Source organism: Paramormyrops kingsleyae, chromosome 10 (genome assembly GCF_048594095.1).
Source record: "Paramormyrops kingsleyae isolate MSU_618 chromosome 10, PKINGS_0.4, whole genome shotgun sequence".
NCBI lineage: Eukaryota > Metazoa > Chordata > Actinopteri > Osteoglossiformes > Mormyridae > Paramormyrops > Paramormyrops kingsleyae.
The window spans coordinates 5,012,403-5,025,858 of NC_132806.1; positions in this window are offsets into that span (position 1 = coordinate 5,012,403).

Here is a 13,456-nt window from a genome sequence, read left to right on the forward strand (position 1 = left end):
TCCCTAACTGCTACTGCATTTCCAATCAGATTACAGTTTGATCCATACATTTAGAAACATATACTCCCAATATACTCTCCTCAATTTTTCATTTACTGTATGTCTCTGCAAGGGCACAGTAGGGGCATGAGTACCCTGGCAGATTCAGAGGAGGGCAGCACTTTTACAGGGGCCTGTGATTATGTAAAATCATATGTAAAATTGGGCAGTGGAGCCCAAGGTGACATTTAGTCAGGGTTTCCAGAATTTATAGCTATGCCACTGTTACTGTGCTTTTTTTGTTCTAGCCACCAACAACTCTGGGGTTGCTATATCGCCACCTGGTGGTGAAGACATCAGACAAAATATGTTTATGTCTAACAGAACCAAGGGGTTCAAGTGCAGAATTAGAAGGTTTAATTAATCGTAACCAGGGATGTCAGTCATGCAATCTGTGAGTTGCTAGATAAAACAGAAAAAGATCTGAAACATTGCAGGGTGTGAAATGTACCAAACTCTCAATCCACAGGTTGTCCAAGGAACAACTGGAGGCTGATGTGACAATCTGTCAATAACATTCACAGCATTTAATATGTCATCAATATCACAAAAGGGGATTAAAATCAATATCAATCTGAAATCATGTATGAAATTTAAAACTAAATACAAGTAAACAATCCTCCCTGCATTTCACTTTCCCAGCACTGAACTAAAGCAGTGAAGGATTTAAATGTTATTACAGACATGATAACAATCACATTCTTTCATTAACACTGTCTGGGAGCCTTCCCTGAGGCTGGCTAATTGTCCCAGGGCCTTGTGTATCTAACATTCCTCACACAGAGGTCTCTGCAATTACAGGAATCTGTCTGTCGGTGAGCTCGACTCCGGCGTGGGCGGGGCACTATGCCCAGAACTTCTTCTGCCTCCTCTGCCAGCTCAATGGCCCCCGGGCGCAGTCCTCCAGCTCAGTTGCGAACGCCCCCAGACTTTCACAGGTGCCCTGTCGCTGGTCTGTCAGCTGCTTCCTCATCTCTAAACCGCCACACCGGTACGATAATTAGAGCATTGCAGTCATCCTGCTACTCTGCAGAGAGGCTTAAGAGAGCCTTCAGCGCCTCCCCTTCCAGAAACATGGCCATGTCATCGTCTCACTGGGGGGACCAGCCGCTGAGCCGCGCCGCCAGCCAGACCCGGGTCAGATAAGGTTCCAAAGGCCCTTTCCTGTCATATCAGAGCAGCTTCGGGGGGGTCTTGGTCGTTATCCGCTGCAACCCTTATGTCGTGCCGCTCCTGGTTGCGGCACTGTCGCTTGGGCAGGTGGGGGACGCTACCTCCGTCAGGTCAATCCGGGGATGTGAAGCGTTCAGGCTGCATCCCCATGTCATATGTATTCTGCTGTGTAGGGCCGGTGTCACATCCCGCTCCGTACGATCCCGATGTGTGCCACGCCCCCCTCATTACCTCGCGTTCAGCCCTGATTGTTCTCACCTGTTGCCTGTCCCGTTTACCTAGTCCTGTGTATATTAGTCCACGTCTCCCCATGTCTGCCAGATCCGGCATTGTATTGTCCGTGGATGTCCGTGCCTGTCTGTCCGTCCGCTAATAAACCCCCATTCTACCCGTAAGTTTGGCTCAGCTCGCTTGCTTCCCTGCTCGCCTTACGCCCGAACGTGACAGAATGCCGGATCTGGCCACACAGCACAACGCGGGAGACCGAGCACCACCGGCTAGACTTTGTGTTTTGGCGCTCCCAACCACAAGTACTAGAGGATCCTGTAGCCCTGGAGCTGGCCACCCGGGGCGCGGACCTCCTCACGGAAGAGCGCCCGCCTGGACAGCAGTACCCGCTCAAGCGGGCACGCAAACTCCTACGCCGTCTCAGCGAGCGTCTCACACGGCTGAGAGGCGAACGCGTCGCCCGGAGCCCGGGCGAAGTGATCGCGGTGGCTCCGCTTTCCAAGGTAAGCGGCAAGAAGCGGCGGAACAGAGACAGAGTGCAGCAGGAGGAGGCTCCGTCTCTCTTCCGGGGGGCTTGCACTCTGCTCCCCGCCTGGGAGTTAGCCAGGGAGCACGAGGGCTCACCGCTCCCCTGGGATGACTTCGCCGCTACCCGCCTGCTCGGCGTCCACGGTGAGATGCCGCCTCCGCGGGAGGCATATCCGTACCGGCCGGAGCGCCTGCACGGAAAAGGGATCAGCCCGGTGAGAGACGTGATTCCCCGGGTCTCTAGAGCCAATCTGCCCGCGGCTGCGCTGCCTGCTGCTGTCGCCGCCGATCTGCCCGCGGCTGCGCTGCCTGCAGCTGCCGCCGCTCTGCCCGCGGCACCGCCTGTCCTGCCTGACCCGCCTGTCCTGCCTGACCCGCCTGCCCAGACAGCGGCTACACCTGCTGCTGCGGCTGCCGCTTTGCCTGCAGCTCTGCTCGAGGTGGCCGCGGTTACGCCCCCTACTGGCCGCGTGATGGCGGCGCCCGCCGCGGCGCCCCCTGCTGGCCGCGTGATGGCGGCGCCCGCCGCGGTGCCCCCTGCTGGCCGCTCGCCGGCAGAAGAAGACGCCGCTCTGCCCTTGGCGGCTCCTGCAGGCCACTCGCCTGACCTGCCCTTCTCGCCTGTCCTGTCCGGCCAGCCCTGCTCGCCGGTCCTACCCGTTTTGCCTGTCCTGCCCGGCCAGCCCTGCTCCTGCTCGCCTGTCCTGCCCGGCCAGCCCTGCTCCTGCTCGCCTGTCCTGCCCGGCCAGCTCTGCTTCTGCTCGCCTGTCCTGCCCGGCCAGCCCTGCTCCTGCTCGCCTGTCCTGCCGGCGCCTGAACTGCCTGTTTCGCCTGTCCTGCCGGGCGCCTGAACTGCCTGTTTCGCCTGTCCTGCCGGCGCCTGAACTGCCTGAGGTGGCCGCGGTTGCGCCCCCTGCTGGCCGCGTGATGGCGGTGCCCGCCGCGGCGCCCCCTGCTGGCCGCGTGATGGCGGCGCCCGCCGCGGTGCCCCCTGCTGGCCGCTCGCCGGCAGAAGAAGACGCCGCTCTGCCCTTGGCGGCTCCTGCTGGCCACTCGCCTGACCTGCCCTTCTCGCCTGTCCTGTCCGGCCAGCCCTGCTCGCCGGTCCTACCCGTTTTGCCTGTCCTGCCCGGCCAGCCCTGCTCCTGCTCGCCTGTCCTGCCCGGCCAGCCCTGCTCCTGCTCGCCTGTCCTGCCCGGCCAGCTCTGCTCCTGCTCGCCTGTCCTGCCAGCCCTGCTCCTGCTCGCCTGTCCTGCCGGCGCCTGAACTGCCTGTTTCGCCTGTCCTGCCGGGCGCCTGAACTGCCTGTTTCGCCTGTCCTGCCGGCGCCTGAACTGCCTGAGGTGGCCGCGGTTGCGCCCCCTGCTGGCCGCGTGATGGCGGCGCCCGCCGCGGCGCCCCCTGCTGGCCGCGTGATGGCGGCGCCCGCCGCGGCGCCCCCTGCTGGCCGCGTGATGGCGGCGCCTCTGGCTGCACCGCCTGCGGCCATGCCTGCGGCTGCATCGCCGGCTGCTGCCGCTGCTCTGCCCGCGGTGTCCCCTGTTGGCAGCTCGCCGGTCCAGCCCTGCTTGCCTGTCCAGCCGGTCCAGCCCTGCTCGCCGGCGGCTCCGCCTGCTGCAATGGCCACGCCCGTGGCCCCGCCCGAGACTCAGACTCCTGTCCCCGAGGGGGACCTTGAGTGGGATCCCTCGGGGACCGTCCTATGGACCCCAGATCCCTCTCCCTGCAGGGACCCACGCCCCTTAGGACCCCGCCTGTCAGTGTCCCGAAAGGGATAAGGCCATAGGCGTGGGGCCCGGTTCCCGCCCGCCCTGCCCCCTGGCTCGCCCTCGCTCGCCTTGGCTGGGGCTCCGGGGCCGCCTGCGGTTCCTCCGGCTCGGGGTCGGTGGTCGCCTCCGGGTCCCCCCCTGGTTCCGCGGTGCCGGTCCTCGGTCGCGCCTCCGGCTCCTTGTCGGTCGCCTCCGGGCCCCCCTGTTCCGGCTGAGCGAGCCTCCTGCCTTTGTTCCTCGTCCCTCTCTGTCTCCTCCGTTCACTCCTGGCCCTTTTGTTCCGCCTTTCTCCCCTCCTTCTGTGTCTCCCTTCCTGGTTTGTCTGTCCGCCTTCCCGGTTCTGTGTCGTGTCTTGTCTTTCTTCTCGTCCCTGTTCTTGTTCTGCGTCTCCGTTCTGTTCCCTGTTTTTGGTTGACGTTCTGCTTTGTTTTCCAGGTCCTGTTTTCCCGGTTCGTCTCGTCCGTGGCCTCTCCTCTGGCGCGCCCGGTGTGCGCGCCTTTGGGGGGGGGTTCTGTCACATCCCGCTCCGTACGATCCCGATGTGTGCCACGCCCCCCTCATTACCTCGCGTTCAGCCCTGATTGTTCTCACCTGTTGCCTGTTCCGTTTACCTAGTCCTGTGTATATTAGTCCACGTCTCCCCATGTCTGCCAGATCCGGCATTGTATTGTCCGTGGATGTCCATGCCTGTCTGTCCGTCCGCTAATAAACCCCCATTCTACCCGTAAGTTTGGCTCAGCTCGCTTGCTTCCCTACTCGCCTTACGCCCGAACGTGACAGCCGGGACTATGGAGTTAATTTTTTTGCTTCTGGAATATTTTTCTTTGCTTTTGGATTTTTTTTTTGCTTTTGGAATGTTTTTTTGCTTCTGACTTTTGGCACTGTTTTAACGGATGGGCGGGCCTTAGCAGCTTACACGTCTATTGGTCAGCGGGAATTTGGAGTGAACACGCCTTTAACCATCTGAGCACGCCCACTCCATGACGCAGCAGAACGTCGCAACATAGCGGGAAGCTCCGGAGCCAGTTTACAGCATTGAATTGCATCTTTGTAGTTCTATAATAGTGTACTTTTATTAGGAATCGGTGTATGCAACACATATTTCGCGTTCATAAAATGTCACCAACCCACCCAGTTCAGTAACTTTCGCTATTCCACCAACGCACTGACCAGGGAAGTTTCTAGCTAAAGCTTCTAGCTTCCAGCTGAAGTTTGACTTGATCAGGGGAACCTGGGGGACAATGCACACCCCTTACATTTTCAGAATAACTTTCTCTCTAACAGGTATTAATTAGTGCGCTGTATCCATATTACATGCCATTGAGGCAACACACTAAAGCTTAATGCTAATGTATTAAATGTGACGAAACACATAATCAAGCAATTCAGCTGCGGTACATTTGCTTTGTCCCACGGTGCACTGCCTTAATCACACTTTACAACTTATTTATGGATTAATATGTGTTGTCTCTATTATATCCATGGGCGTCAGAAGCATTTTGAATGTGAGGGGGGGAGGGGGACGCACTGGCATAAAACTAATATTTTATGTTAAATGTGGGGGGGGGGTCCAAACGAATAATTATGGAATGTGAGGGGGACACGTCCCCTTCAGATTTAATGGTGGCGACGCCCATGATTATATCGGGTATCGACCATATATAATATGGATACAGCGTACTAATTAATAACTTAGAAAGTTATTCTGAAAATGCAAAGGGTGTGCATTGTCCTCCAGAGTCCACTGATCAAGGCACACTTCATAGGACATGGCTGTCCCATTTTAAAATTGTTTCAGAGCTGTTAACCCCTTATAGTGTGTTGCCCCATATTGCACTTTAAATGGATGCAATATAATAATTAGTAACTATTACAGACAAAAATAATCTGAAAATCCAAGTTGTGTGCATTGTTCCCTGTAGTCCACTGATCAAAGCACACTTCACTAGATGTGTGCCTGTCTTATCTAGTTTTAAAGTTATTAACCCATTCATGTATTATCCCATTGCACATTATATGGATACCTTCGAACATTCAAAAATTAATTAAAAATCGTATCTAAAGCAATCTGGGAAAGAAAGGGGTGTGCAACAGTCACCATGAGCCCAAAATGCTAAACCACCATGTCATTATAGCTGACAGGGCCTATTATATTAGCTATTAACACGATTTTGCACAAATCACGAAATGGTTTGAAGCGCAAAAATAATCGGTGTGCATCGTTGTCTGTGTACTGGACATCAAGATTCTGACATTAAACACGCCCCACCTTACTTCCGTTAAATGTTATTAAAGCCTGAAAACTGAATATCGAATATGAAGCTAACTTAACTGCAGTGCCCCAGGTAAACTTGACTTAGCCTCTCATCTTTTCAATAGCTAGAAACTTCCCTGGTCAGCGCGTTGGTGGAAGAGCAAAAGTTACTGAATTGGATGGGTTGGTGACATTTTATGAACGCGAAATTTGTGTTGCATACACCGATTCCTAATAAAAGTACACTATTATAGAACTACAAAGATGCAATTCAATGCTGTAAACTGGCTCCGGAGCTTCCCGCTATGTTGCGATGTTCTGATGCGTCATGGAGTGGGCGTGCTCAGATGGTTAAAGGCGTGTTCACTCCAAATTCCAGCTGACCAATAGACGTGTAAGCTGCTAAGGCCCGCCCACCCGTTAAAACAGTGCCAAAAGTCAGAAGCAAAAAAACATTCCAAAAGCAAAAAAAAAATCCAAAAGCAAAAAAAAAATCCAAAAGCAATGAAAAATATTCCAGAAGCAAAAAAAAAAATTCCAAAAGCAAAGAAAAACATTCCAGAAGCAAAACAAATTAGAGAAGAAGAAGGATAAAATGATTTTATTTGACTTTTTTGATATTTGGAATACAAATTTTCATTCTGATACTTAGTGATTTGCTTGCGGTTTTCAAAATTTTGATTGATACTTCTGGCACAAAATTAACTCCATACGGGACACAGTGTAGCGTCGGGATCAACCGTGATGATGGCAGAATACATACAGGCAGAAGGCAGTATAGCATGTCCACAAGGTGGCATTTATTGCACCCAGGCCATTCATTCTGACAGCTGACACACAGTGCATGGGCCCAGCATGAGGTCGCGCCGATTACCCACCCCACACTAGAGGGTGACACGAGAGTGAATTTTCAAAACTCTCCCATCCCACTCCCACAAAAAAAATCCCATCCCATCCCATAAAAAACTGGGGGAAAATCCCGTCCCGTTCCAATCACAGAAGAATGACTCCCATTCCCTCCCACTCCCATGTTGTTTTCTTTTTGGCTGGAATCTGTCAGTTACAAAAATAGAGTACAGATCACAGCATACCCAGCTTCCAAATGTAATCCAAAATGTAATTTGTTATTTTATTGAACTGAAAGTCATCTTAACAATGCAGTGTGTTTCATGTTGAATTTTATGCAAATCATCCATCCATCCATAAACACACACACACATTATATAAACACATATTATAATTTTCACTGAATTTCTATTATGATGGAGTCCCACTATTTCCCTTGTAGCCAGGACCTGGTTCACCAATTTCCATTCAAGAATATAATAAACTGCAACCGTTATGTAGTCCGTGTTTGTTCTTTCTTCTGCCCATAGGTCAGTTGTAACCAGTGTTGCCAACTTAGCGACTTTGTCGCTAGATTTAGCGACTTTTCAGACCCCCTTGACTACTTTTTTTTTCAAAATAGCGCCTAGCGACAAATCTAGCGACTTTTGGACAAACCTTAGCAACTTTCCAAATGTCGCCAAAACTGTCCTGTAAGCGCGAGGTCTTGCTTTCCCGGTACAATTACTCATCTCCCTGTGTCTGCTCTGATCAGTGAGCGCTAGCTCCGGCTGAAAGGAGCAGCATATTCCCGGGACCGCACGGCAGCTGACATAGATGTGAATGAGATGCGCATGTGCAAACGGTGTTGCCACGGACCAATCACTTACCTGCTTCTCCTTTGCTTGAAATAAAACTATTTAATTTGACCGTTTCTTCTTATTTTTTCTTATTTATTTATTTTTTTTCTGATGCACTTATATTACTCACTGTTACAGAGCTTATGTTCATTCCAGTTTCTGAACTCGTCTGAGATCGTTTACTGAGCTACATCTGATTGACTGTACGTGATTCTACTTACTCATACACAACGATAAACTTCATTAAACTTATTAAACTCATATACACATAAAAAAACATATACGTATAATATAAATGTTGTCTGAAAGAAAATATGTAACGTAATTGATAGTTTTATATTGGACACGTGAGGAAGGATTAGGGAAAACACGCAGAATGCAAATACGACGTAATTACGTCATCAATATGTAAATATACGCATGACGTCATCTAGCGACATTTGGCGACTTTTCGAGCAGACTTTAGCTACTTTCCATTGAAAATAGTTGGCAACACTGGTTGTAACAGCGCAGTCTGGGCACTAAAGGAATAGAATATCATGTAAATGTTATTTAAGGCTTTGCAGGATCTTACATTAACAGATACATCTTTCTCAACCCGTAATTTTTTTTAGTTATTTCAGACCGCCCAGAAATATCCGTGAACACAACTGATGTATTATTTTCAGACAGTAGTCATTGCAGCGTAGCTTTCACGTCTGCCTCCATTTTGGTTATGATTTTCGCGGCTAAAAAGTGCGTGAAGAAGCCTATTTCTTCTCTTACATTATTGGTGGTTGGGACTATCGCCACCAACTGCTACGGGTGTGTGGAGCACGCCATTCACTTAACCGGCTACACCAAAGCAAACAGGCGGAGAGCATAAAGAGACAGGACAACTAGTATTGAGTTCAAAATTAGTTTATTTATTTAAAAGGTATATTTCTGTATAAAGTTATCATAGTGTTATTACGATTCCCGGTCCCGCCCATTCCCGCTTACATTTTTTCCAGTCCCATCCCAATCACATTATTAATAGTGATTTTGTTTCCCATCCCGCGGGAATCCCGCGGGATTCCCGTGACCCGCGGGATTCCCGAAAAAATGTCAGCCTCTACCCCACACACAGTGGGCCCACGCACACCACTATTTAAAGCACTTAACATTTAACACTACATATTACATTACATACGACACAAAGACACGACATACTTGACAATTACAGGGAAGTATTTATATTAATTACAGGGTCCAACCTGCCACACTGCCCAACAGGTACCTCCAGCATTACAATATTAATTATATAAATGGTGAATGTTAGGTTTTTGTGTGTAGTTAAATACAATGGTACCTAGGAACTCGAATTTAATCCGTTCAGAACTAAAAAGTTCGAGTTGTGATCGAATTTTCCACATAAGAAATAATGGAAAACTAATTAATTGGTTCCCGGCCCCAAAAAATTACATCTAAATATATATATTTATATGTTTATATTTAGCATTTAAACACAAAATGAACCGGATAAAACAAGAAGAGCAAATACTGTACTAAACACATCTAAGTGTAATGGATGTGACAATCTGTGTTAAAGAAATGAAAAACTAATAGTTCAGGTACATTCTAATGTGTTTTTCATATCTGAAAAGAGACACTTTGAAATGATACTTTAAAATATTTCGTTATTCCTCCAGATTCATTACTGCTTAATTAATATTTACTCTGAGATATCTGTAATAGATTATTCCAGCGGAGTATAACGTGTTCTGATTGATTGCTCTTGTCTTCCGGAACCCGCCTGTAGGGGGCTTGTGTTGCTCAAGGCTCGTTCATTACAGTTTGAACCTGAAGCCAGTATCACTGTCTCTTGTGTCAATTCTTTATATTTCCCCTTACAGGTGAGGAAAACTGTTGTATATATATGGTTCAACGGTGTACGGATGCTCTTTATATTACAAGGGACAGTTTACTGTGTTTGGAGTAACTTTAGCGTTTGAATTTAATCAGTTAAACTTGGACGCATTTGTACTGATGTAGCATGCTAGCTAGCGTGAGCCACGCGGACAGAGAATAACATGCACGTACCCGGCGCTACTCGGTAAGAAAGCGGGTGTCGCGTATGTTCATTTTGGAGTATGTGGAGAAAATAACAGTGTGAATGTGTTTAAGCTTAAAGGATATTGTGTTTATTAAATGGGGTGAGGGTAAAATGCGGATTCCGCCGGACGTAAACAAAAGATAAATTCGAGGAGCTCAGCAATGCGGTGCAACTGCGCAGTCAGTACAATACGGTTGTCCGAAATCGTATTGTTCTTAATGTTAACATTAATTTCATTGTTAATTTGTTAAACATGTGAAAATGTTCTATATATTATCTGTTGAGCGTTCTCTGGTCGAGGATAATCTGCATTTTTCCCCTCTCTTGTCCTGTCAGACAGATGTGGATGTCCATGGCTACCAACGTCACTGTTTATTGATGCCTGTTCCTGACGAATAAAATAAATCATAATAAATCAATAAATAAATATGTCTTTCACCAAACATGTCAGTATTTTATTGTAATTCTGTATTTCTGTAGATCTCACATCCAAGCACTATTGAACTGTTTTGGTGTTATCTGATTAAATTTTCTCATATAAGTACAGCTATACTGTACAGCTTGCAAGCACTCCTGTGAAATATCTATATAGAAACGTGGTTGCCACTCTACAAGGCATTTATTCAGAATTAATACACGAAGTAAAAGAAAAAGGATATTGCAAAGCATCTGTTATATTGAAACATGGAAGTGCTACGTAGAAATCCTGTCCCGGGACATGTGATATATTGCCGGAAAGCTCGCAATTTGTACTATACGAAAATGCATGGAAGTTCCCGGGGCAGGATTTCTAAATGTGCACTTCGTCCTGTACACTGTAACCATGTGGAAGCTGCCATCCATAATCTTAAACTAAAAGTCCACGGAAGTGGCACGTAGAAATTCTGCGCTTGGACATGTGATATACTGCCGGTGTTATGCCGAAAAACGCATCCCTGCCTTAGAATGTTCCGACGAGTTGAACTTTTAAGGGTTTTTTGGGGGTCAGGGGTTTTTTAGGGGTTGGGGTTAGGGTTTTATGGGTGTTTTGGGGGTTAGGGTTTTATGGGTGTTTTGGGGGTTAGGGTTTTAGAGGTTTTTTGGGGTTTTTGGGGGTTAGGGCTAGAATTTTACGGGTTTTTGGGGGCTATTGATTAGCACTACGGTAGCCTAACTCGACAAAGTAGCTCAACTCGTTTCAGATCAGCGACCAATCGGTCATTTAGAGACAGACATGCATTCTACGGCAGGGATGCCTTTTTCAAGTCAAGTCAAGTCAAGTCAAGTAGGCTTTATTGTCACTTCAACCATATACAGGTAGTACACAGTGAAACGAAACAACGTTCCTCCAGGACCAAGGTGCTACATGCAACATAGATTTACAACATAAATTAACAGAAAAACTAAAACTAGCTAACTAAGAGGCCTAGTTAGCTGGCTAGCAGAGACAAGACAGATTGGCAACATAATTTTACAACATAGAATAAAGTGCACGTTCGAATGTGCAAACAAGAGCAATAACAAAAGTGCGATAAACAAGACATAACATAACATAATAATATGGTGTTGAGGTGATGAGTTGAGGTAGTGGAGAAACAGTAGACGTTCCTTAACATAGCAGCAAGAATTTAGGAATTAGTGCAAAAAGTAATCCAGTATTCAATATTGTGCTAAAGAGCATTTACAGGTTGGTGTGTATGATAGTTTGGTAGTGTAGGTCAGTGTGTTTGCGCTTGTGTTGATTAGTCAGTCCAGTCCCAATGTTTTGAGGTAGATGAGGTGAGCTGAGTGATAATGTTTGTGTGTGTGTGTGTGTGTATGCAATTATCAGTCCAGTCTGTTTTTGTTGAGAAGACGGATGGCTTGTGGAAAAAAACTGTTACCCTCTGGATGTGTGTGCCCGAATGCTTCGGTACCTTTTTCCAGATGGCAGGAGTGTGAGGTGTGTGTGAGAGGGGTGTGTCCGATCAGCCACAATGCTGGTGGCTTTGCGGATGCAGCGTGTGGTGTAGATGTCTCCAATAGAGGGGAGAGAGACCCCGATGATCTTCTCTGCTGTCCTCACTATCCGCTGTAGGGTCTTGCGGTCCGATATGGCACAATTCCCAAACCAGACAGTGATGCTGCCGCTCAGGATGCTCTCTATAGTTCCTCTATAGAAGGTGGTCAGGATTGGTGGTGGAAGCTGGGCCCTCCTTAGTCTTCTCAGAAAGAAGAGACGCTGTTGGGCTTTCTTGTGTAGGGAGCTGGTGTTGAGGGACCAGCTGAGGTCCTTCTCCAGGTGGACACCCAGGAATTTGGTGCTCTCGACGATCTCCACAGAGGAGCCGTTGATGCTCAGCGGAGAATGGTCGCCTCGTGACCTCCTAAAGTCAACAACCATCTCCTTTGTCTTGTCAACATTCAGAGACAGGTTGTTGTCTTTACACCAGTCCATTAGCCTCTGCACTTCCTCCCTGTACGCTGACTCGTCGTTCTTGCTAATGAGACCCACCACGGTCGTGTCATCAGCGAACTTAATGATGTGATTCGAACTGTGTGTTGCTACACAGTCATGAGTCAGTAGTGTGAACAGCAAGGGACTGAGCACACAGCCTTGTGGGGCCCCAGTGCTCAGTGTGGTGGTGCTGGAGGTGCAGTTCCCGATCCGTACTGACTGAGGCCTTCCGGACAGAAAGTCCAGGATCCAGTTGCCGAGGGAGGTGTTCAGGCCCAACAGGCTCAGCTTCCCGATCAGTTGTTGGGGGATGATAGTGTTGAATGCTGAGCTGAAATCTATGTACAGCATTCGAACGTAAGTGTCCTTCTTGTCCAAGTGTGTAAGGGCAAGATGGAGTGTAGTGGAGATGGCGTCGTCCGTTGAGCGGTTAGGACGGTACACAAATTGCAGTGGGTCCAGTGAGGGGGGCAGCAGGCTCTTGATGTGTCTCATGACGAGCCGCTCGAAGCACTTCATGATGATGGGTGTAAGTGCAACGGGACGGTAGTCATTGAGACAGGACACAGTAGACTTCTTGGGCACGGGGACGTTGGTAGTGGCCTTGAAGCACGTGGGAACAACGGTGCTGCTCAGAGAGATGTTGAAAATGTCGGTGAGAACATCTGCCAGCTGTTCTGCACATTCTCTGAGCACTCTGCCTGGGATGTTGTCTGGTCCAGCAGCTTTACGTGGGTTGACTCTGCGTAGAGTATTCCTCACATCAGCTGTAGTGAGACACAGCACCTGGTCGTTCGGAGGGGGGGTGGACTTCCTTGCCGCCACGTCGTTCTGCCTGTCGAACCGAGCGTAGAAGTTGTTCAGTGCATCTGGGAGGGAGCCGTCACCGTCACAGGCAGGTGATGTCGTCCTGTAGTGAGTGATGGCTTGTAAGCCCTGCCACATGCGCCGTGTGTCACCGCTGTCTATGAAGTGGTTGTGGATTCTCTGGGCGTGTGCGCGCTTCGCCTCTCTGATGGCCCGAGAAAGTTTGGCCCTTGCTCTTCTAAGGGCCACCTTGTCTCCCGCTTTGAAGGCAGAGTCTCGGGTCCTCAGAAATGCACGCACTTCCGCAGTAATCCACGGTTTCTGATAGGGTCTTGAGATGATGCTCTTGGAGACAGTGACGTCATCGGTGCACTTGTTGATGTAGCTGGTCACTGATGACGTGTACTCCTCCAAGTCGGTGAAGTCGCCGTAAGTTGCAGCCACCCTAAACATGTTCCAGTCAGTGTTCTCAAAACAGTCCTG